At 42.9% G+C, this 22868-nt stretch overlaps 1 protein-coding gene across 4 annotated transcripts in view; it reads left to right on the plus strand.

Annotated features, from left to right (window-relative positions):
• Window positions 1–1325: 1325 nt before the first annotated feature.
• The window catches only part of LOC122811009 (interferon regulatory factor 3-like), a 782651-nt gene continuing 761108 nt past the window's right edge, over window positions 1326–22868 (plus strand). For 2 of the 4 annotated variants that reach the window (XM_044082517.1, XM_044082519.1), the window contains exon 1: window positions 1327–1507. The gene's annotated coding sequence lies outside the window, so the exon portion shown is untranslated. Of the gene's footprint in view, window positions 1508–22868 lie in introns of all 4 variants that reach the window. The other 2 variants (XM_044082521.1, XM_044082518.1) reach the window with 2 other exon arrangements.

The following is a 22868-nucleotide window of genomic DNA, read 5'->3' on the forward strand; positions in this document are numbered from 1 at the left end:
TCTGCCAGCCTGAAAAATACCCACACAGTATTTCAGGTTTGTTGCGGTGGTGCAGCGGTTAGCGTTGTCGCCTCACAGCAAGAGGTTCTCCCGTTCGATTCTTGGCTGGAGCACCTTCTGTGTGGAGTCTGCATGTCCGCCCCGCGGTCAAGTGACGTTAAAGACATGCAGGTAGGTGCGAGCGTGAATGGGCGTGCCTTCATTGAAGGTTGGGCATCGGGCTGGCAACTCGGCACCGTAAAATCCACTGCCAATCATGAGCAGACCAGAGTTCCACTGTGGCGACCCCTAACCGGGAAAAGCCTAAAGACTTCGCTTCAGTCAGATTCCTGGTATGGTAACAAGGTTAGTGATCCTGCCCTTGGTTATAGGCATCAATGCTTTCATTATTTTCTTCCTAAAAATGGTAATTCTCAGAGGTTATGTTGGGGGCGGTGCCATCTAGTTTACATGTATGGATTGCAGGTCTCCCCACACCTCTTACTTTATTGAAGATCATTTTAGGGTGCACCCATTTTAAAACAGGGACCAAACTTGAGAAAACAGAGTATTTGAAGAGTTTGCCCTTGATAATTAGGAGCACTCCCATCATAAGTATCATCTCATGTCTGTGACATGCCTTCTTAAACTCAGTTACTGTTTTTAATCATGCAAACTGTCAGGAAGGCTATTCCAATTATTAACCATCCTTTATGTGAAAACAAATATTCCCTTATGGATTTTATGCATTCTCCACCTTCTGTCTTCAAACTTGTGTCCTTCTGTTATCACAGCCCTCCTAAGTGGAAAGAGGTACTGGATTCTCTGGATTGCCATGGGTATTTCAGTATTTCTATAGCTCCTCTGGCTTCATTATTCTGGACAATGCACATAGTTTTTCTGTAACTTTTAGTGTGCATCACAAACCATTAACTGTGTGAACAATAACAGATTTATGCTTATGCTTGTTGTCTAGTCCAGAAACAAATTACGACTATTTGTGATTTGGGGAGAATTACTTATAAATAAGGATTTTGAAGTTTCTCGGCAAAATGTGAACTAAAAAATTACCAGAGAAAAAAGCTGGAAAACAAACAAAATATAAACCTTTGGCAAGCTGGATTGGAGTATACTAAATGTAGCACAGAAACTTCATAAAAAAGCGAATCTGTGCACAGGTTGAAAAGCAGCATAATGGAAAATCACAGCGGATTAAGGTTATGAACTGCTAACAAGCAAATCCTGCGGTCTTCAGTTTATTTGCTTCAGTCTTCATTTCCCCAAGTCACACATATGTGTAGTCTGTAGCACTTTAGAAAGGGGCCGTACCTGAAGCTGGTGACATCACATCAGGAAACAGAGGAAGGGAAATGCAGCAGGAAGAAAGCAGACTCCTGTGGCCTGCTGCATGTCAGTTCTCTGAACATACTGTAGTACACGGCTATTTTTTTTGTCTTTCAGGCATATAGCCTCTTTCCTGATATTATTGCTCACAAGACTGAAGGATAGATGTGCGGAATAGTTTAAGGTAGATAAGAAATACTTACTTTTCTTCATTTTCTGTTTATAATGTAAGTTTCATTGTTAACCATTTATGGAAAATATCTTTTCACAAGCAGGGCACACTAGTGCATTAGCAGTGCAGTTTGTTCTGGTTCAGGTTCTTTTTTCAGCTTTAGGATTACAGAACAGCTGCCTATTAGCTGGGATGTAAGTGTGAGAGAAATGCATGCAAACAAATAGAACAGCTGTGCTTTTAAAGTTTTGGGCAAACTTCTAATGAGGAGAAGGGAGTCAGACAGCAGGTTTCATGTCTTAAAAATGGATAATTAAAATATTATATTCCATGATTAATTCTTAAAAACCTGACTGTACCCAGAAATAATACTCATCTAAATCTCACAGGCAGTCCATGTGAGAGACAGGGTGTAGTAAGTAGGTGACAGGCAGGACGATATTACTCATTCCAGGGGGTCTCTGTGTACATTCAGTGTTAGTTATAATCTGTATATGGGAGTATTCATTTTATTTTAATGTTAGCTGTTCTAACACAGCTCAGCCTAACCTAAAAGTGTACTGCTGTTAAGTTTTACAGTAGTTAGAAAGACCCATGTATATTAAAGAGAAATAAACTAAACCATTTTGCAATATTGTTTCAGTGTCTTTTACGGACTCTTACTGTGACACAATATATTTTGTGAATATTTGCAGTCTGTGGCTTATTTGTAGAGTTTAAATAAGTTTAATAACAAGTGTTTTAAATGAAACTACACTGAAATTGCTTTTCATTTCATTTAAGGTCCTGCACAAGGTTTGCTTGATATTCTGATATCCTTTCATTTCTTCTAGATTTTCCTTTTATGCTTAAAATGTCCTGATGCCACACATAGACTATGCAAGCAGCTTGCATGAACCCAGTCCATTTAACTTATGTATAGAATGGCAGTTTTTATATGTATTCAGCACATCATTGTCAGAATACAGCATTTTGAAACCATAGAACTTCATTACATATATAAATGCAATCTGTTGCTAAGCAATGTCCATCTCTCAAAGGTTCAGGGCATACCAAGCTAACAACCACTAGGGCCCTTATAAGCCTAGCCATGCAACCCAAATGTGACCCATGAATTTGATTTATATATGGGGTGATTTATTGACTCCCTCTATCCATCAGAGATCGAGGAGCCACAACTGGGGTGAATTTCTAATTCCCTAGCCATTGGTCCAAGTTGCACTTAAACAGGGACAGGGAGGAGCTCTGCTTTACATGGATTGGAAGCCTGTTCCAGAGAATGAGAACTGAGAAATACATCTGTTTCTCAAACATGTCCTATTTATGTCACAAGAAAAATGTAGATATTTAATGTAGTAGTGCTGATGCTGTTTGTTTTGGGGGTGTACAAAAGGTTCATCAAAACAGGGTCCAGGGATGCCTTATATGCAGGTAAAGATCACCTGGCAGAAGTCTGTGTGATTCTGGTATCTTCTCTCTCGTTGTCTCTCTATATATATATATATATATATATATATATATATCTATATACTCTATATATATATATATATATATATATATATATATAAATGTATTTATATTTTAAACTTCTTCCCAAGATGGTCTGTTCTTGTCATGAATTCTGTACCACATGTTTAAACTATATCTCTATACCATCTTATGGTTGCCAATACCATGCAACATCTCCGTGTTGTCAGCAGGACCCACTCTTATCAGCTTTGTATGTTCATATTGCCCTCTGGACAAATGGTTGGTGTTTATAGGTAAGTACTAGACTAGCTGCCCTTGTGGACCATTTTAAGCTTAGCCAATTTCTGTTTCAGAGGTGGGAATCAGACTTTGTACCTTCTGTCTGTGAGGTAAAAACCTTAACCAGTATATCAACCCCCAACCTTCTGTCTGCGAACTTCAGTCCTGCAAAAGCATATCTTTCCCTTATCAAACTTGCATCACTAGATTTGTTTCTCCATGTCAAAAGCCTTGTTTGCCCACATTCTGATTGTATGGCACACCTTTCCTGTACTTAATCTCCGTCTATCATCAGTTCATGTCTGCCCAGTAAGTAAAAGAGTATGCAGTACTGATGTGTGCTGCTGACTTTCTGTTCTGCTTATTGTCAACCCCTGGTGCCAGCCGTCAAAGAATAAATGACCCAGATTTTAAAGTGTATAATTCTGGAATCTTCTTTGTACACTTTAACTGACCCTTGTAAATGCTTAAATTAAAATTAACTATGTGTTTTATATTGATAAAAGGCTTAAACTGTGAGCTGGCCAGCTAAGACCTGCATGCAATCAGTTGAACGTATAAGTGAAGTTAAGTAAATCTTTATCTGCAGTTTTTTCAAATAATACACGATTTAAATTAATTTGTTTGTGTTGCATTGAGCAATATCTAGCTGGAAGTTGTGACTGTTTTTTCAGTAGGTCCCCACCCACCTGACCTGCTTTTGTTTTGGTGTTAATCTTGGTGGCTTTGAAACTGTCCGCCTCTCTTGTAAATTTGCACTTGGATACTCCTCCTGGGCCCATCTCATTTGCTCACTCAAAAAAAAAAATTCTTTTTATCTGCATTTAATGTATTTGTGTTTCTTCCTACTTTATTTTGCTTTTGCGTCATCTTAAAAGTACTCAGTTGTATTTATTACTGCTTGGTGTAACTCATTCTAAGCCTTTTACTTTAAGCACTTGGGCTTCAGACCAGTTGTTTTACATTAAGAAGGTTTGTGGTCTGCACTGTAGTGGCAGAACAGGCAGCTTACATCCTTCTAAGTTGGGAACTGCTGATTGAGGGCTCAGTGTCTGTTATTCTAAAAGTGTATTAGTTCTGGTTTAAGCACTTGGGTTTCAGGCCAGTTATTTTACATTAAGAGGGTTCGTGGTCTGCACTCTTCTGGGAGGAGAGGCTGGACTCTGCCCTTCTGAGCTGGGAATTTCTGGTTAAAGGCTTATAGTGCCTGCATATTTGAACTGCTTCTTACTGAAATTGGTACACCTTGTTTGCTGTAGCATAGACTAGATCCAGGCCTGCTGAATCCTAGCTTTGTTTGTATAACTTGAGCACTAATCCAGGCATTCTTTAAAGTATTCAATTGTATTTATTACTGCTTGGTAGTAACTTAATTAAAGTGTAGCTATCATTCTAAGTCTTTTGGATTAAGCACTTGGGCTTCAGACCTGTTGTTTTACATTAGGAAGGTTTGTGACCTGCACTGTGGTGGCAGGACAGGTAGCTTACATCCTTCTAAGTTGGGAACTGCTGATTGAGGGCTCAGTGTCTGTTATTCTAAAAGTGTATTAGTTCTGGTTTAAGCAACTGGGCTTCAGGCCAGTTATTTTACATTAAGAAGGTTTGTGGTCTGCACTCTTGTGGGAGGAGAGGCTGGACTCTGCCCTTCTGAGCTGGGAATTTCTGGTTAAAGGCTTATAGTGCCTGCATATTTGAACTGTTTCTTACTGAAATTGATACACCTTGTTTGCTGTAGCATAGACTAGATCCAGGCTTGCTGAATCTAGCTTTGTTTGTATGCTTGTTGTTTGTTTGCTTGTTATGTCCCTGAAACGCTAATTCCACCTAAAACGCGGCTTTTCAGCACTTCTGTGGATCCCTAGTGATATCTGCATTGCTTACTGTACTTATTTCCTTGTTTCACTGAAAAATAGTTACTGTTTGTTGTTTTTGCATTTAAGTTACCTGTAACACAGTCGCAGGCTACACACTCAAGTGCGCTAGCCTCCTCTGTGTAATTAAAGTAATTTAAGCTCTGCATTTCTGTTTCTTAAAAAAAATTCCTTGTTTTCCCGCCTTTCTGAACTAGTCTAGTCCAGTTTTCAGGCTTAGCTGAATCCAGGACTGTGGTAAAGGTTCCTGTGTTGCCCATATCATACTTGGATAGTTATTTGGCCTCCTTGTTCACTGTGAGAGAGGGAACTCTGAGCAGCCTATCTGTCCCTGTAGGAGTGGTCCCAGCCCAGCAACTTGTAGCTCATTGGCCATTTTGGGCTAATTTCTATCCTTTTTGATCTCCCTGGTATAAAAACTGCTTAGCGCGGTTTTGCGCACTGTGCAGCACTGTTTAGCTGCGGTTAAACTATTCCAGGCTCCACGAAGTCTGCACTTCACTTTTTCCCTTGAAACCTGAAACACTTCAACCCAGCACTAGAAATAAGGCAATTTAAGACCGGCACTTACTAAAACTCACTAAAACTAGCACTAGCTTACAATTTGCACTTCAGCCCTATACTCAGGAAGTATAAGGCTCTTTACTCATCCAATCAGCAATACAGTCCCAACCATCTATTCAGGCATGTTCAAGGGACAGCTTCAGGTGTGCTCTCCGGTCCAGCTAGTGAATCTGGGTATCGTGAGGCAATGTTACAATTGGCTCATGTACACAGACAACCCCCTCCTCCTCCAAACCAACACAAACATATGTGAGAGATGCAGCTACACAGCCAAACTGGAGGCTAAGCTCTCTCAACCCATGACTGGATCAACCAGTCACAAGGAGAAGGGCAACACTAGCACCACATTACCAGACTCACATAGACCAGCCATAGCTGCACCAGAAAACAACTCTCAGAAACACGCAAAAACATACTCGGAGGCTCTAAATAAGAACCTGCCTAAACAACAGAGACCTCCTAAGCATACACCCAAGCAACCCCCACCCCACAACAGAAACCAGGTAACACATATGTCACAATGTCAGTGTGCCAAGCAAAAACAGCCCCTAAGGCTAAATAACACACTAGTAATCGGTGATTCTATCATCAGGCACACAGACGTCCCACTCACTAGACTAAGAAGAAGGTTACCGTAAGCTGCCTGTCGGGTGCCAGAATCTGCCACATAACACATGCACTCAGGTCACTCCACAACAAGTACAAATGTGACTCTGTCATTGTACATGTTGGTGTAAATTACCTGAGACGTACCTCCCTGGACTACATGAAAAGAGACATGGAGGAGCTCTCTGACCATGTAGCCCAGGCTGGTATGACTGTGACTGAGTAGCATCCTGCCCTCACCCAAAATGATGCCAGCATACGAAGAAAAAATGGTCAGTTTCAACAATTGGTTAAACTACTGGTGTCATTCAAAGGGGATCCAGTACTTGTCAGCCTGGGACGACATGCTTGACAAGCCACGTTGCTTCGCCAGAGATGGCTTGCACCTGTCACCCCTGGGCTTTCGAATACTGGCCAAGACTCTTGCTGCCCCAATACTGCCTTTTTTAGGCAAGGCTCAAAAGACAAACCCGCCTCCATAAACAACAATAATAAACAAAAACTGAGGGTAATGCTGCTCAACGCCAGAAGTCTAAACCTCAAAATGCACGCACTCAAGGCTCTCCTTAGTATGGAAGAAATTGACATATGTGCAGTGACAGAAACCTGGTTCAAGGCTCCAGAGAGCACCCCAGCACTACCAGGCTATAACTCCTACCGTACCTTTAGGTCCCAAAACCAGCGCCGGAACACAAAAGGAGGGGGGTGTGTCCATATTCATCAAGAACACCCACACCTCCAGGTTAGTAGCACAGCACGCGGAATCTGAGACCATCCAAGTGCAATTGACAGCAGGTAAATTGACTGTTCAATTTATAGCTTGCTACAGATCTCCCACCTTGTCTCACGCAGCATTCCTGAGAACATTAGAAAGTATGAAGATTCTACCCAACACCATGCTACTGGGTGACTTCAACTATCCATACATTGACTGGGAAAACTACTCAAGCTCAAATGCCCTAGCCCAATGCTTCCTTGAGTTTATAAACTCAAAAGTCCTTGAACAGCTGGTCACCACTCCCACAAGAGGTGACAACATATTGGACCTGGTCATCACCAACATGGGGAACCTATGTTCCACACCTGAGGTAAACTCGTCATTGGTAAGATCAGATCACAAACTAATCACACTGGACATCCACATCCCAACCCCACCCCCAGTCAAGGAAATCAAGGTAAAAAACTTCTCTAAAGCCAACTTCACACTCCTCAAGACTGAGGTGGGAAGATTCAAAGCTCCCAATCAAATGGAAAATGATGACCCATTGGCAGAATCCTTTACAAGTGCATTCTATGAACACCTTCAAGAATGCATGGACTGAGCCATCCCAAGTAAAACCAAGACCAACTCCTCAAAAAAGAGGAAGCCAGTCTGGTGGACCCCGGCCACAAATAAACTTTACAACAGAAGGAGGAAACTCCTGCAAGATAGAACAAAATCCCAAAATAAGAAGGCATCTCTGATTAACATCAGTAAAAAACTGTGCTCCCTCATTAAATCATCCAAGGTCAACTTTGAAAGAAAAATAGCCAATGACTCTAAAGATAACCACAAGGCCTTCTTTAACTATGTCAAGAGTCTAGGGGAAACTCTCAGATATGCTCAGAGCTAGTGCATAATGGCCATAAATACACTGAACCAACCGACATTGCCAACATCCTGGCTGACAAGTTCAGTGCAAACTTCACCCCCCCTCCACCAAAGGGGCTAGCACCCATCCCAGAAGAATGTGGCGCTCCAGATATCTCAGACACATGAGTAAAGACAGCCCCTGCAAAGGCCAAAAACACAGCATCAATGAGACCAGATGCTATCCCAGGTTGTGTCTTACACAAGCTTCAAAATGAACTAACCCCCCATCTCAAATCACTATTCAAACTCAGCCTTCTCCAGGCTATGTACCCAAAGAATGGTGTACAGCAACAGTCGTACCACTCCACAAAGGTGGTGCCACAACTGACCCTGGGAACTATCGCCCTATAAGCTTGACTAGCTTGGTCTGCAAAGCCATGGAACGCATTATCATGGAGCTCATTAACAGGGACATTGGGAACCTCCAGACACTGGACCCCACCCAGTTCAGCTTTGTTAAAGGCAGATCTTGCCTCCTGAACTTGGTCGACTTCTTCGAAACAGTCACCAAGGCCATAGATGAAGGGAAGGTGGTCCACACAGCATATCTGGACCTCGCTAAAGCGTTCAACACCATCCCACACTCAGGAATCATAGACAAACTCACCAGCTTAAATATTAACCCCTATGTCACGAGATGGGTTGCCAATTGGCTCTCAGACAGAACCCACATGGTAAGAGTGGCAGGCGCCATGTCTGACTCTAAACCAGTCACAAGCGGAGTCCCACAGGGCTCAGTCCTGGGACCCCTCCTGTTCGGTATATATTTCTCCAAAGTACAGGCAAAGGCGGAGGGACTGTGGCTAACCAAGTTCGCAGATGACTGTAAATTGGGTGCAATAATTGACTCTCCAGCTGACACAGACATCCTGCAAAAGGGTCTCACAGAGACAAACACCTGGTGTCAAAGTCATGGCCTCAAGCTAAATGCCAAAAAATGCATAGTAATCCCATTTGGGAAAAACAAAGTACCTACAAACTACCACATAGATGGGAATCCACTAAGTACAGAAGAAGTAATTAGGGACCTGGGTACCCAAGTAGATAGCATGCTCTCCTTTGATAACCACATAGCCAAAACGGTCAGGAAATCCTTCTATGTGGCACACCTGATCACAAAGGGTTTCTCATCCAGATCCAAGGAGGTGATTGTGCCCCTTTACTCCTCACTCATTAGGCCCATAATAGAATACAATGCCCCATTTGGGATGTACCTCACTAGACACCTGCAACAACTAGAAAGACCACAGAAGTACCTCACTAAGAGGATTAAGGGCCTTAAACAATTACCCTATGAAGCACGACTAAAAAAGCTCCAGCTCTTCTCAGTCACTTACTGTCTGCTCAGAGGTGACCTATGTCTGACCTATAGGGCCATGTCAAACCCTGAACTAATGGACATGCTTCACCTCAAAAAAACGAGATCCCTCAAAATCACTCATTCTAGCGACTTGAACCTATGTACAACAATAAAATGGACATGCTGGAGGGATAGATTCCTGTCCCAGCGACTCCCCTCACTCTGGAATAGAATCCCAGTCCATGTTCGACAGAGCTCCTCTCTGACCCTCTTCAAGAGAAATCTTGATGAGTGGATGGGTAATCGTAAGTTCTACCCTGGGATCACTTTAGGAGCCCTGTTGACAGTGGCCCAGGTTACTAATCTAATGGGGAGGCAAAAGCCATCACTCTGTGGCTAGGCTTATAAATGCCCATGGGCAGATAGCCTAGTACTTACCTATGAACCTCTGAACTTATAAAAGATGTGTTTCTTTATGATATGCTTTTCGGGTGTTAAATATACCATCTTTCTATGTCTCTTGTCTTTTTTAAGAATGCCTAACCAATATATACCTAAAAATCACCCACCTGTTTCATCCAATTACGTATAAACAATGTATTTGGGCAGTTTCTGCCCATTTCTTATGCCAGACAATTAAAACCAAAACAAACAATCCAGTCACCACAGCCAGCTTAAAAAAAAAAAAAACTGTAATCAAAAACAAAAGAAATACAAAAGATGAGTGCTTTCAGGCAAAAGCCCTTCTTCAGATCTTAACAGCACACAGCAAAGCAACACTTAAAAGTACTAAGGAAACTACAAGGCATAGAGAATCAACCAATGGACACATTGTATCAGTTAAACAATCTCTGTGCTCTACGTGCTGGCTTTAAAGGAACAGTGCCATGTAAACCAGGCAAACTGGTAACTCTCAACTTAACAATCCATTTCATCTCAGCAAACTCAGTGCTCGGTAATCTAACAGTGTGGTACCTCGCAGGATGCACAGTAGCAAACTCCGTCCCTAACACGCCCACGACTTACGAAGCTACAGTAATATTAATTAGCTATAATGTATTCATGTATTTCAATCATCCGATGAAATATATTTCCGATCATAAGATCTTTAAGGGATCTTTTTTACAAGTAAAACCAGCATATTTTAACCGTACTATGACCTTCCCAGTTGAAGTGGTTAAAACCATTACTACGCGTGCCACATTTTGCCCATTCGTTCAACATTACTGAGGGCTAGTGTTCTTTATTTTGAAGACAGATGGCTGAGAGCTATGGGCTTCAACACAGCATTTCATAAATTCTAGAAGTAACTTATTTTTCTTCTGAGCATCAACAGTTTGCAAAATCACACATGGCACCCACCACCAAAGGAGAGAGCCTACAACCTGCACGATCACACCCCAAATTAACTAAATGCCTGATAAAAAATTTGGCTAGACAATAAAACCGTCCATTGATTATTCAAGGGGAGAATATCAACAAGCAAACAGGGCAGCAGTTTCTGAAATAAGACCGTGACAATTATATACAGGCATTCATTAAATACAGACAAAAAGAATACATAAATTACGTAAATAAAAATACGCTTAGTGCATAAAACTTTCCCCCATTGTATCTCACGAGAAACGGTCCTAATTTGAGTCTTTAAAAGTCCATGTCCTTCACTAATCCACACTGAAAGAGTTTGCATAGTAGACAGCACCAACTCAAGGGAAAAAATAAAATTAAAAAAGCTTCCTACATGGTATAAAGTCACACGTTCTAAACATCATGTGATAAAGAATCATATTTCAAATTTACAGATGTAAGGGCGAAAGCTATGCATAGTATAACTTTTGAGACTGGCTCCTTCGGTCAGATAGAAAGCATTCCACCAAACCACTGTTCTCAATACAAAACCACCTCAGAAACACAAAACTATACCAAATACCAGACCACCGAGCAGATGCTCAAGAACTTGAAACACAATGGGCAAACCTGAGACTTTTATCGCTGTCAATGTACTCCTATAAATACAATTGTAAATAAAAGGGCAGTGGAACAGCTGAATAAAAGGTGGTTTTTCTAAAAACTGTCACTCAGATGTACGATGGCCAGCCAATCAATGTGGACACGCCCTAACCCGCACAGAAATGCCCGCGAGGTACTACACTGTTAGATAGCTCAGTGCTCTGCAGAATGTCTGCATTACCATAAACTTAAAATGATGTCCTGGAAAGTCCTTTGTGTGTCCTGCAAGCACATTGGTTGTATTTTGTAGTCTAATGTCACTAAGGTGTTTCAAAACTTGATCCTTCAACAATATATTGGTTTTCCCTACATAAAAACAAGAACATCCATCCCATAAAGCAAAGTATACCAAGTCTTTGCTCCTGCACTTTGCATGTAACCAGGCTTTAGCTGCTATTTGTGTGCTTTTTCTCCTGACTTAGTTAGATAATTGTCTGCCCCACCCCACCCCGTAGTCACTGCATTCCTGTGAAATGTTTACAATCTGTTTTGTTCATCTGTAATCAGCTGACTATTCACCTTTTTAATGTGCTGTACCAACCGTTGTTTAACTCTGGATACTATCTTTTGTAGTTAATGTAGTCTTTCTTCAGACCTGTTCTTCCATTTTAAACAAGAGATTCATCATTACTTTGACATCATTAAGTACCTGTCTTACTTGCCTGCTGAGATTTTTTTGATAGGCATTCAAGCAAATTCAGTACCACATATTCCTTTATCTTGCAAATCATGCACAGTGTTAAAATGTTTAAATTTTGAATACTGTTTCCTCTGAATTGTGTGTCTCTTTGGATAATTACTTAAAGTTTAACTACCTGGATTTACCCTTGACTATGCAGATGAAAAATGAGCACTCGTTTACAAGAGGAAAAATGTAGGTCCTTAGAAAGTACACAGTTCACTGCTTATGTCCTTTGATTCAAATTGTAAATTAATTTGTTTTTCCAGGTATTTTGTCCTTGTCGTGCAGGCCTTCTTACCCACTTGTAGTCCTTACTTTCATACTGTGTGCTAATCTTTAGCCTAACCCTGCCACTAACCTCAACCCTACACCATAAATTAGAAATGCCCTTTGTGTATCACAAGCCATACGTGTACCACATGCAGTAGCAGCGTATACGCACACAACAAGCCATACGTGTACCACATGCAGTAGCAGTGTATGCACACACAACAAGCCATACGTGTACCACATGCAGTAGCAGTGTATACGCACACAACAAGCCATATGTGTACCACATGCAGTAGCAGCGTATACGCACACAACAAGCCATACGTGTACCACATGCAGTAGCAGTGTATGCACACACAACAAGCCATACGTGTACCACATGCAGTAGCAGTGTATACACACACAACAAGCCATACGTGTACCACATGCAGTAGCAGTGTATACACACACAACAAGCCATACGTGTACCACATGCAGTAGCAGTGTATGCACACACAACAAGCCATACGTGTACCACATGCAGTAGCAGCGTATACACACACAACAAGCCATACGTGTACCACATGCAGTAGCAGTGTATGCACACACAACAAGCCATACGTGTACCACATGCAGTAGCAGCGTATACACACACAACAAGCCATACATGTACCACATGCAGTAGCAGTGTATGCACACACAACAAGCCATATGTGTACCACATGCAGTAGCAGTGTATGCACACACAACAAGCCATACGTGTACCACATGCAGTAGCAGCGTATACACACACAACAAGCCATACGTGTACCACATGCAGTAGCAGTGTATACACACACAACATGAAATCTAGCTCCTTCCCTAGCCCTTACTGTAGCCCACGGACATTAGCGCACACTCCCACTCTCTAATGACAAAATGTAAACATTTGACATGGAAATTTCAAACCTACACATGCTTCATCTTCCCTCTTTTGACTTCTCCCACAATTCAGAATGGGTACTCTTGGCAAATTTTCTAAGAACTTCACAATGTCAGGGACCTAACAATTTGACAGACTGAAGTGAATCCATCTATGCATGTATACATTTAAATGATCAAAGTACTGAAAACTGACCTGCAAAACAGCGATCAAAATACATCAACCATTTGAAACACTGAAACAGATCAAAAGAGGTGCAAAATGTGCTATCATCTGTTAACCCTCCACTAACTCCATCCACACGTAGTTGGAATAGTAGTAGTGTTATGGGATGAGCTTTTCGATGGTCAGGTGTAGGGTTGGGGTTCGAGACAGGACTCCACCTTACTGATACCTGCTAACCCTACCCCTGTCCCAGCCCCTAACACCAACCCTACACCTGACCTTAGAAAAATACTTTCTATAACATTACTATGACACATGACATATTAGACACACAATACATACAAAACTCACACAAGCGCATGAACACACATACACACACACACACACACACACACACACACACACACACACACACACACACACACACACACACACACACAAAACCTAACTTCAACCCTACCCTAACCCTAAAATTCACACAGTTCCTCAAAACTCTAATACAATATTCCCTTACCTAATCCTAACCCATATTGCATTTGGACTCTCACAAACTCCCGCCCTCAATCTCCACAGACATATATATAGGTGTATTGCACAGTGTACGTGCACAAGAAGCATGAAGCAAAAAACAACGTCTTTTGCAGGGGACAAACCCCCCTGCACCTCCCATGTGGAGAGCTGTACCCCCCACACCCACTGCTCAATATATATAGTCAACCAAAGTGCTTATTGACAAAACAGGTGCCAACTTTGAAGACACTTGACTTAATTAACGGCTCCTATATATATATATATATATATATATATATATATATATATATATATATATATATATATATATGGATCCTTATTAAATGCTTGAATGATCAGATGAGATCAAACACCTGGAAGATTGACCAAAACCACAACACACACAACAACTGATTTTTGCACCACCCACACCCCATAATTATATATATATATATATATATATATATATATATATATATATATATATTTATTTATGGATCTCATACTATTCACCGAAAATCAAATTAGAGTGCACTTTTCACCGAAAGCTCATTTCACCGAAACACATTTCACCGAAAGTTTTAGATGGCCTTTACTCCACTGTAGTGCGACCCTGGAGTTAGTATATATAGTAAGGGGTGGGGCACTTCACATATTTTATGTATATATTATTGTCAGAGAACAGTAATATATTGCAATTATATGTATCCATGTATATAATTTAAAATATTTAAAATATGTGGGAGGCTACGCCCCCACACCCCCCATGTGGGGGGTGGTGCCCCCCACCCCCCTTACTATATATACTAACTCCAGGGTTGCACTACTGTGGGGAAAAGGCCATCTACAACTTTCGGTGAAATGTATTTCAGTGAATTGTGTTTTCGGTGAATAGTAGGAGATATATATATATATATATATATATATATATATATATATATATATATATATATATATATATATATATATATATATATATATATATATATATATATATATAAGCAGTAAATATGGGGTTGGGAGGGTGGCCCAATGGTTAAGTTGTTTACCTTATAGACACAAGGTGCAGGGTTTGGTTCTCACATGGGGTAATTGGCTAGGCTTAAAATGGCCGACAAAGGCAGTTAGCATAGTAGTAACCTATGAACCTATATATATATATATATATATATATATATATATATATATATATATATATATATATATATGTGACGACCGTGCCCTGGCCCAGCAATCAAGGAGCCTCAGTCCTCACCACTAACACCAGGGAGGTCGTCTCCTAGAAGAGGAAAGGATAACTAATACACACAGTAAAGTACAATTACCACTTAAGTGCACACAGAGATCACAGTCAGTCTGGGGCTGGTTGCTCCCTTGCTCACCAGGTCCCCAATAAGACTCCCAACTGGCACAGCTATAGGGTCGATGTCTCAACCTAGCTGGGCTAACTAAAACCTCCAGTACCTTCTCTGTCCAACCAGTGCTTCGTGTCCCTGCCCAAGTAGCTGACACAACACACACACACTTTGAGAAGAGGTTATACAACTACACAGACCCTCCTGGGAAAAGGCTGGCACAGGTTCTCCAGCTGTGCCCCTATTAGCTAGACCATAAGGTAGTAATCCTGCCACCACCCAGCTAATATTATCAGCTACTAAAAGGCCCTTAAAAGGGTGTCCAATTATTACTGTGCAATATTATTATCCAGTGGTAGTATGACTCACAGTCAAGACTTAATTTGAAGTGACTTAGATAGTAAAGTCTGTAAATATGTAATGTACTCTAGAGGTTAAATTTCTTTACATAAATCAGCCACAGTTAAAGGTTTTAAAATATTTAATAATAAATAATTAAAACTCAAGACAATACTACAACACCACAGAGATATCCAAGAGTTCAGAGATCACACAGAAACTTCAAATAATACAGTACGACAGGTCTGATTTCAAAGAAAAATACTTAGTCTAACTTTCTTCTAAGTTTAACTATTCCTAAGAGAAAACACAGTGCTATTATTTTACTTACATACATAAATTGCAAGCCGTGCTGGGTTAGATGTCCAAGATCAAAATGCTTACAGTCTCTCACTGAACAATTGTTTTTAAACACTAATCTACAGCTCTGCTGAGGCCCTCCCAAATTACATCATTTTGACACTTAGGTTTTCTCAGGCCACAAACTGCGTTATTTAGCAGCTAACACCTGTTCTGGAAACTACAACAGTACAAGGCATTTCGCATATACACACTAGCAGAAACCAGAGCAATAAAGCACCTTTCACATGTAAATTCTGGCCCGTAATGTTCACCTTAAAGCAATGGGCATGAAACCTTCATCCAGACCCACTGGAGCCGACTTGTAAACATCAAAGAGATTCATAAGATCTTTTCAGCTTCAAAAGACACATTTGAAATACTTGGCTTGGTTTTCCTTACAGCAGATGGCAATGTTGCAACAATCTTGAAGTTCACATTTTACAGTGTTTTCTTTCATTTAACAACACAAGCCTGTATTTTACATTTATATATATATAGTTGATAGAATTATGTATCAAATTCTATTTGGCAGCCTTCGCCCATCTTCCTCCAATCTTCACATCTCTTTCCCCCTGCGGAACTCAAGCAAGTTTTTCAAGTGCCCCTTGAGAAACATCGCTTGATAGTGTCAGGTCTATCTGGGTGTATCTCACCCCATTCCCTGACTTGATAGCCCATCTGCATTGGCATGGCTACTCCCACTGTGGTGCTGCACTGACATATCATATGCTTGCAACCCCAGGCTCCATCTTAGCAACTTGGCATTTTGCTAACTGGCTCTGTTTAACGATGTTAGGGGGTTGTGATCTGTCATCACAGTGCATTTTCTTCCTTAGATATAAGGCTGAAGTTTTTGTAGTGCCCACACTATGGCTAGACATTCCTTTTCTACCGCTGCATAGCATTCCTCCCTAGGTTGGAGCCTACTACTATGATAAACCACTGGGTGCTCTTCTCCCTCTGAAGACATCTGGCTAAGTACAGCCCCCACCCCATAGTTTGAAGCATCCACCTGCACAACAAATTCTTTGCTATAGTCTGGACTGGCTAACACAGGGGGTCCTCCCAAAGCTTCCTTAAGCTTCTGAAATGCCTGCTCACATGCTGGGGTCCACCCTACCTTATCTGGCCTGTTCTTCCTTGTTAGATCTGTGATGGGAGCAGCTATGGTACTATAATTGGGAACAAACTTTCTGTAGTACCCTGCTGTCCCTAAGAATGCCCTTACCTGCTTTTTGGTAACAGGTGCAGGCCATGCCTGAATGGCTTCCACTTTGGCAGGTTCTGGCCTTATCTTACCACTCCTCACTCTATGTCCCAGGTAGGAGACATCTGTCATACCCACCTGACATTTGCTCGGTTTAATGGTCAAACCTGCCCTCTGTAGTCTGCCCAGCACCTCCCTGACATGCTGAAGGTGCTCTTGCCAGGAATGGCTGTAGATAGCAATATCATCCATGTAAGCAAGGGCAAATCCTCCTGCTCCTGCTAAGATATGATCTACCAGCCTCTGGAAAGTTGCTGGGGCATTCTTCATCCCAAAGGGCATATTTGTGAACTCATACAAGCCAAAAGGAGTCACAAAGGCTGACTTCTGTCTAGCACTGGGAGTCAAAGGCACCTGCCAGTAACCCTTGCTAAGATCAATGGTTGTAAGATACTTAGCCCCACCCAGCTGCTCTAGGGCCTCATCTCTCCTAGGCATGGGGTAAGCATCTGTCTCTGTGTGACTATTTAATTTCCTGTAATCCACACAGAAGATGTTGCTGCTATCCTTCTTTGGCACCAACACCACTGGTGAGGCCAAGGGACTGTTGGACTCTTGAATCACCCCTAGTTCCAACATCTCCTGTACCTCCTCCCTCAGAGTCTGACTCTCTCAGGCACCCTATAAGGGGCCTGCCTGATAGGCCTTTGGGGTCCTGTATCCACCTGGTGCTGCACTGGGTGGGTGCTCCCTGATTTCCCGGTGAACACGCCCCCAAACTCCTGCAACACTGCTCGGATTTCTCGAAACCTGGGTAGGAGATAGCTGCTGGGACATTGCTACCCCTTCCACCGAGGTGTCAGCCTGAGCCTCACTGAGGAGATCAGTCACAAGATCTCTCTCTCAGACTCCTCCTGCAATCCACTGCAAATGCTTAGCACAAGGGTCTCCCTATCATGGTAAGGTTTCATCATGTTAACATGGTACAATTTGTGCCCCTGCCTTCTGCCTAGCAGTTCCACCATGTAGTTAACATCACTTACCTTTCTTACCACCTTGTAGGGTCCCTCCCAAGCTGCTTGCAACTTGTTGCGTCTGACAGGAATGAGAAGCATCACCTGCTGCCCTACAGCATACTCTCTAGCTCGAGCATTCCTGTCATACCACACCTTTTGCTGTTGTTGAGCTTCTGCCAGGTTCTCCTGGGCCAGGCCCATGAGTTCCCTGAGCCTTGTCTTGAGGTTCAGGACATATGCCACAACAGACTCCTTGTGAGACTCGCACTCACCTTCCCATTCATCTCAAATTAAATCTAGAGGTCCCCTCATCCTATGCCCATGCAGCAACTCAAAGGGTGAAAAACCTGTGGAATCCTGGGGAACCTCTCTGTAAGCAAACAACAGATGGGGCAGATATTTGTCCCATTCCCTCTTAAACTGATCTGCAAATGCCCGTAGCATAGACTTGATTGTAGAGTTTAACCTCTCAACAAGACCATTAGTCTGGGGATGGTAGGGGGTGGTCTTCATGTGCTTCCTCCCACAGGACGTCCACAGACAACCCAGCAGGTCTGACATAAAATTGGCACCTCTGTCAGACAGTATTTCCTTTGGGAAACCTACCCTGCTGAAAATCTCTAGTAAAGCACTTGCAATCTTCTCGGCCTCAATGGAGGACAAAGCCACTGCCTCAGGGTATCGTGTGGCATAATCTACAATCACTAGGATATACTTTTTCCCTGTGGAATATGGGGTACTTAAAGAACCCACAATATCCATTTCTACCCTCTGAAATGGCTCCTCAGTCACAGGCAGAGGCATCAAAGGAGCTCTCACCTTGTCTCCTGCCTTGACTACCTTTTGGCACTGCTCACAGGTCCTGCAGTACCCTGTTACATCTCTGGAAATTCCAGGCCAATAGAAGTTTTGCATAATATGCCTCTTTGTACATTTTATGCCCATATGACCTGCAAAGGGAATATCATGGGCTATGGCTAGAAGCAACAGACGGTAAGGTCTAGGCACTACCAACTACTGTACTCTCTCACCTTCTAGCCCTCCCTCAGGGGTCCACTCTCTGTACAGTAACTCTTTGTTCCAGTATACATATTCCCCCTTTCCTTGAGAATCAGGTGCCTCCCTAGCTACCTGCCTCTGGCTTTGCAATGTGGGGTCTGAGAGCTGAGCCTGTCTCAAGTCTCTCCTTATAACCCTTCCCAGCTCCCCTTCCACAGGATGTCTGGCATCCTCTGACAGCGATGCTTCACTGTCAGCCTGGGTACTACTACTCACCTCTACCTTTTCAATTACCCTGTCCAAGGGAATATCAGTACCCACAAGCAGCTGTGGCTCACATTCAGTCTCACTGCTACAGCGTAGCTCACTCCCTGAAGTAACCACCTCAGCAGTTCTGGCTGCAAGTATGCAGTCTGTCTGGGTTCCCCCAGGCTACCAGACCCACATGCTTGTCTCCTAGCCTCACTGAGTATAACTGCATAAGTACATGGGACTGCTTCATCCAAATCCTTGACTCTCAGGACATCTGCAGGGTGGTAGTTCCATATCCCTGTTGTCTCAAGACAACCCACTGTTGGCATTTTGTCTTTCCCACTTACTGGCTCCCTCAACTTTGGTTCCCCACCCTGCCTCCATGGACATCTGTAGGCCACATGGCCCCACTGGTTGCATTCAAAACATTTAACCCTAGCTCCTGGATGTGACATGGACTAGTGGCTTCCCCTGCTACTGGCAGATTCTGTTGGGACAGTCTGTGCTGCCCACCATGGTTTCCTTTAGACCCATGAGTAGTACTGGGGGTCCCCTTCCTGTGCAGGGCTGCCCTGCTGGCCAGGTATAGGTCTCCCTCCTTCCCCAACTCATCTGAAGTAGCACATTGTCTATCAGCTAAACAGATCCTCATGTCTTCAGGCAAAGTGCTAAGGGCTTGTTCCCTCACCAAAAGGTCTGCCAGCCCTTCAAAAGTGGTGACCTGACATCCACTCACCCACCTATGACAATAGGTGCTCAGTTCAGCTACATATTCACATATATTTTCATCTGTCTTGCGTCTATGCTCACAAAACTTTTTCCTGTACATTTCAGGTGTTAGCTTAAAACATTGTAACAGGCATTTCTTTACAGCAGTATAATCAAAACAGTCAGCGTCACTCATTTTTGCTAAAGATGTTACAGCTTTACTATGGACTAAGGGGGTCAGGAACCGTACCCAGAGGCCTTGGTCACCTTCATACTGTTTACATACCTGCTCAAACATATGAATGAAGCTATCAAAATTATCCCCCTCTTTAAACTGTGGAAGAAATTTACTGACCTTTTGTGCTTCTGGGGTCCAGTTAATCCTTTCCCCATTACCTCCATCACTCTGGAGAAGAGTCAGCATTTCCCTCTCATGCCTCCTCTGCCGTTCATTTTCCTCAGCTTGTAGACTCCTCATTTTCTCAGCTGCTTCTAGTTCCATATGCCTGGCCTCCACCTCAAGTCTCTTTAGCTCCTGCTAGATTTTTAAGTCCACTGCAGAAAGGTTGAACTGTCCATTCTCCGAGGATATTGTATCTCCACTGTCAGTCTGATTGTCCTCCAGGCTGCTGTTTTCTGATGCAGCTGTAACCAATGCTGCATTCAGGTCTGCCTTAGTCAGGTTTCCATGCACCAGTCCCCTAGCCTGGCACATCTCCGCCAGCTGGCTCCTTGTCAGCTTTCCATACTCCTCTGCTGACATGCTGCCTGCTCACCCTGACTAACACCAAGCTAACAAAAAAAATAAAACAATTGTGATCTGAACTCTTGAGTATTCACTGTGTGGCTGTTTTAGTGTACAAAACACTTTTAGAGATCACTGTCACAACTATGCAGGTAAAAGCTGCACTCTCTAAAGCCAAAAACACAGCATCCATGGGACCGGACAACATCCCAGGCTGCATTTTACGTGAACTTCAGAACAAACTGGCTCCCCACTTAAGCACCACGTTCAATAATAGCCTCGCATCAGGCTTTGTGCCCACTGAATGGTGCACAGCAACAGTTATCCCAATCCACAAAGGGGTAGCCACCACTGATCCTGGGAACTATCGACCTATTAGCCTAACGAGCCAGGTCTGCAAGGCCATGGAACGTATCATCGTGGAATTCATAAACAAAGACATTCGTAACCTCCAAACTCTGGATCCCACCCAGTTCGGGTTTGTGAAAGGCAAATCATGCCTCCTGAACCTGATCTACTTCTTTGAGGCAGTCACCAAAGTCGTAGATGAGGTTAAGGTGGTTTACACAGCCTATCTTGACCTCGCCAAGGCTTTCAACACCATCCCCCATTCTGGAATTATAGCTAAACTCACTAAACTAGGTATAAATCCCTACGTCACAAGATGGGTTGCCAACTGGGTCACTGAAAGAACCCATACTGTAAAAGTTGCAGACTCCAAATCTGACCTCAAAGCAGTGACAAGTGGAGTACCACAGGGTTCCGTCCTGGGACCTCTCCTGTTTGGTATCTACTTTTCTGAAGTAAAGGCTAACACAGAAGGCCTCTGGCTAATGAAGCAAACTAGGAGCCATAGTCAAGTCCCCGAATCATGTGGACATCCTACAGAAAGGCCTCGCTGAGACAGATGCCTGGTGTCAGAGCCATGGCCTCAAGCTCAGTGCCAAAAAGTGCAGTGTCATCCCCTTTGGTAAAAACTCTGTACCCATGAACTACCACATAGGCAGCAATCTACTTAACACTGAATGCGTGATAAGAGACCTTGGGACCCAGGTGGACAGTAGTCTCTTCTTTGATAGTCACATCGCCACAGTAGACAGGAAGTCCTTTTACATGCACACCTTATCATAAAAGGGTTCTCATCCAGGAAAAAAGAGGTCATTGTTCCCCTCTACTCGACACTCATTAGACCCATTATAGAGTATAACTCCCCTTTTGGAATGTACCTCACAAGACATCTGCAGCAGCTGGAGAGGCCACAAAAGTACCTCACAAAGAGGTTTACTGGCCTCAAACAAATGCCCTACACTGACCACCTCAAAAAACTCCAGCTTTACTCTGTAGCATATCACCTACTCTGAGGTGATCTCTGCCTAACATATAAAGCTATGTCAAACCCAGAGCTGTTGGACATGCTACACCTAAAGAAATCCCAATCCCTCCAAGCTACATGCTCTAGGGAGCTAAACCTTGTCACCACAATAAACAGGACATGCTGGAGGGATAAATTCCTGTCCCAGAGACTTCCCATACTCTGGAACAGGCTACCCATCTATGTCAAGCAAAGTTCTTCATTAGCACTCTTCAAGAAAAATCTTGATGAGTGGATGGGAAATAGGAAATAAACCCCGGGGATCACTTCTGTGTCTCTGCTCGACAGTGGCACAGGAAAATAACTTTCTTGGGTGGCATAAGCCAGGGAACCTTGTTGGCTAGATTTACATAGGCCCTTGGGCCGATAGTCTAGCACCTACCTATGAACCGGAATTCGCTGTACCCACACCACTACAAGCCAATTAGAGTTTGCCAACTAATCAATATGTGATGTGGATCCCACCACAGCAAACCAATATGTGATAGGATATCCCAACCACTGCCACCAATATGTGATGACCTTGCCCTGGCCCAGCAATCAAGGAGCCTCAGTCCTCACCACTAATACCAGGGAGGTTGTCTCCTAAAAGAGGGAAGGATAACTAATACACACAGTAAAGTTACAATTTCCCCTAAGTGTACACAGAGATCACAGTCAGTCTGGGAATGGTTGCTCCCTTGCTCACCAGGTCCCCAGTAAGACTCCCCACTGGCACAGCTATAGGGTCCAGGTCTCAGCCTAGCTAGGCAAGCTAAAACCTCCAGTACCCTCTCT

Source organism: Protopterus annectens, chromosome 9.part0 (genome assembly GCF_019279795.1).
Source record: "Protopterus annectens isolate FY-2018-M chromosome 9.part0, PAN1.0, whole genome shotgun sequence".
Taxonomy (NCBI): Eukaryota; Metazoa; Chordata; order Ceratodontiformes; family Protopteridae; genus Protopterus; species Protopterus annectens.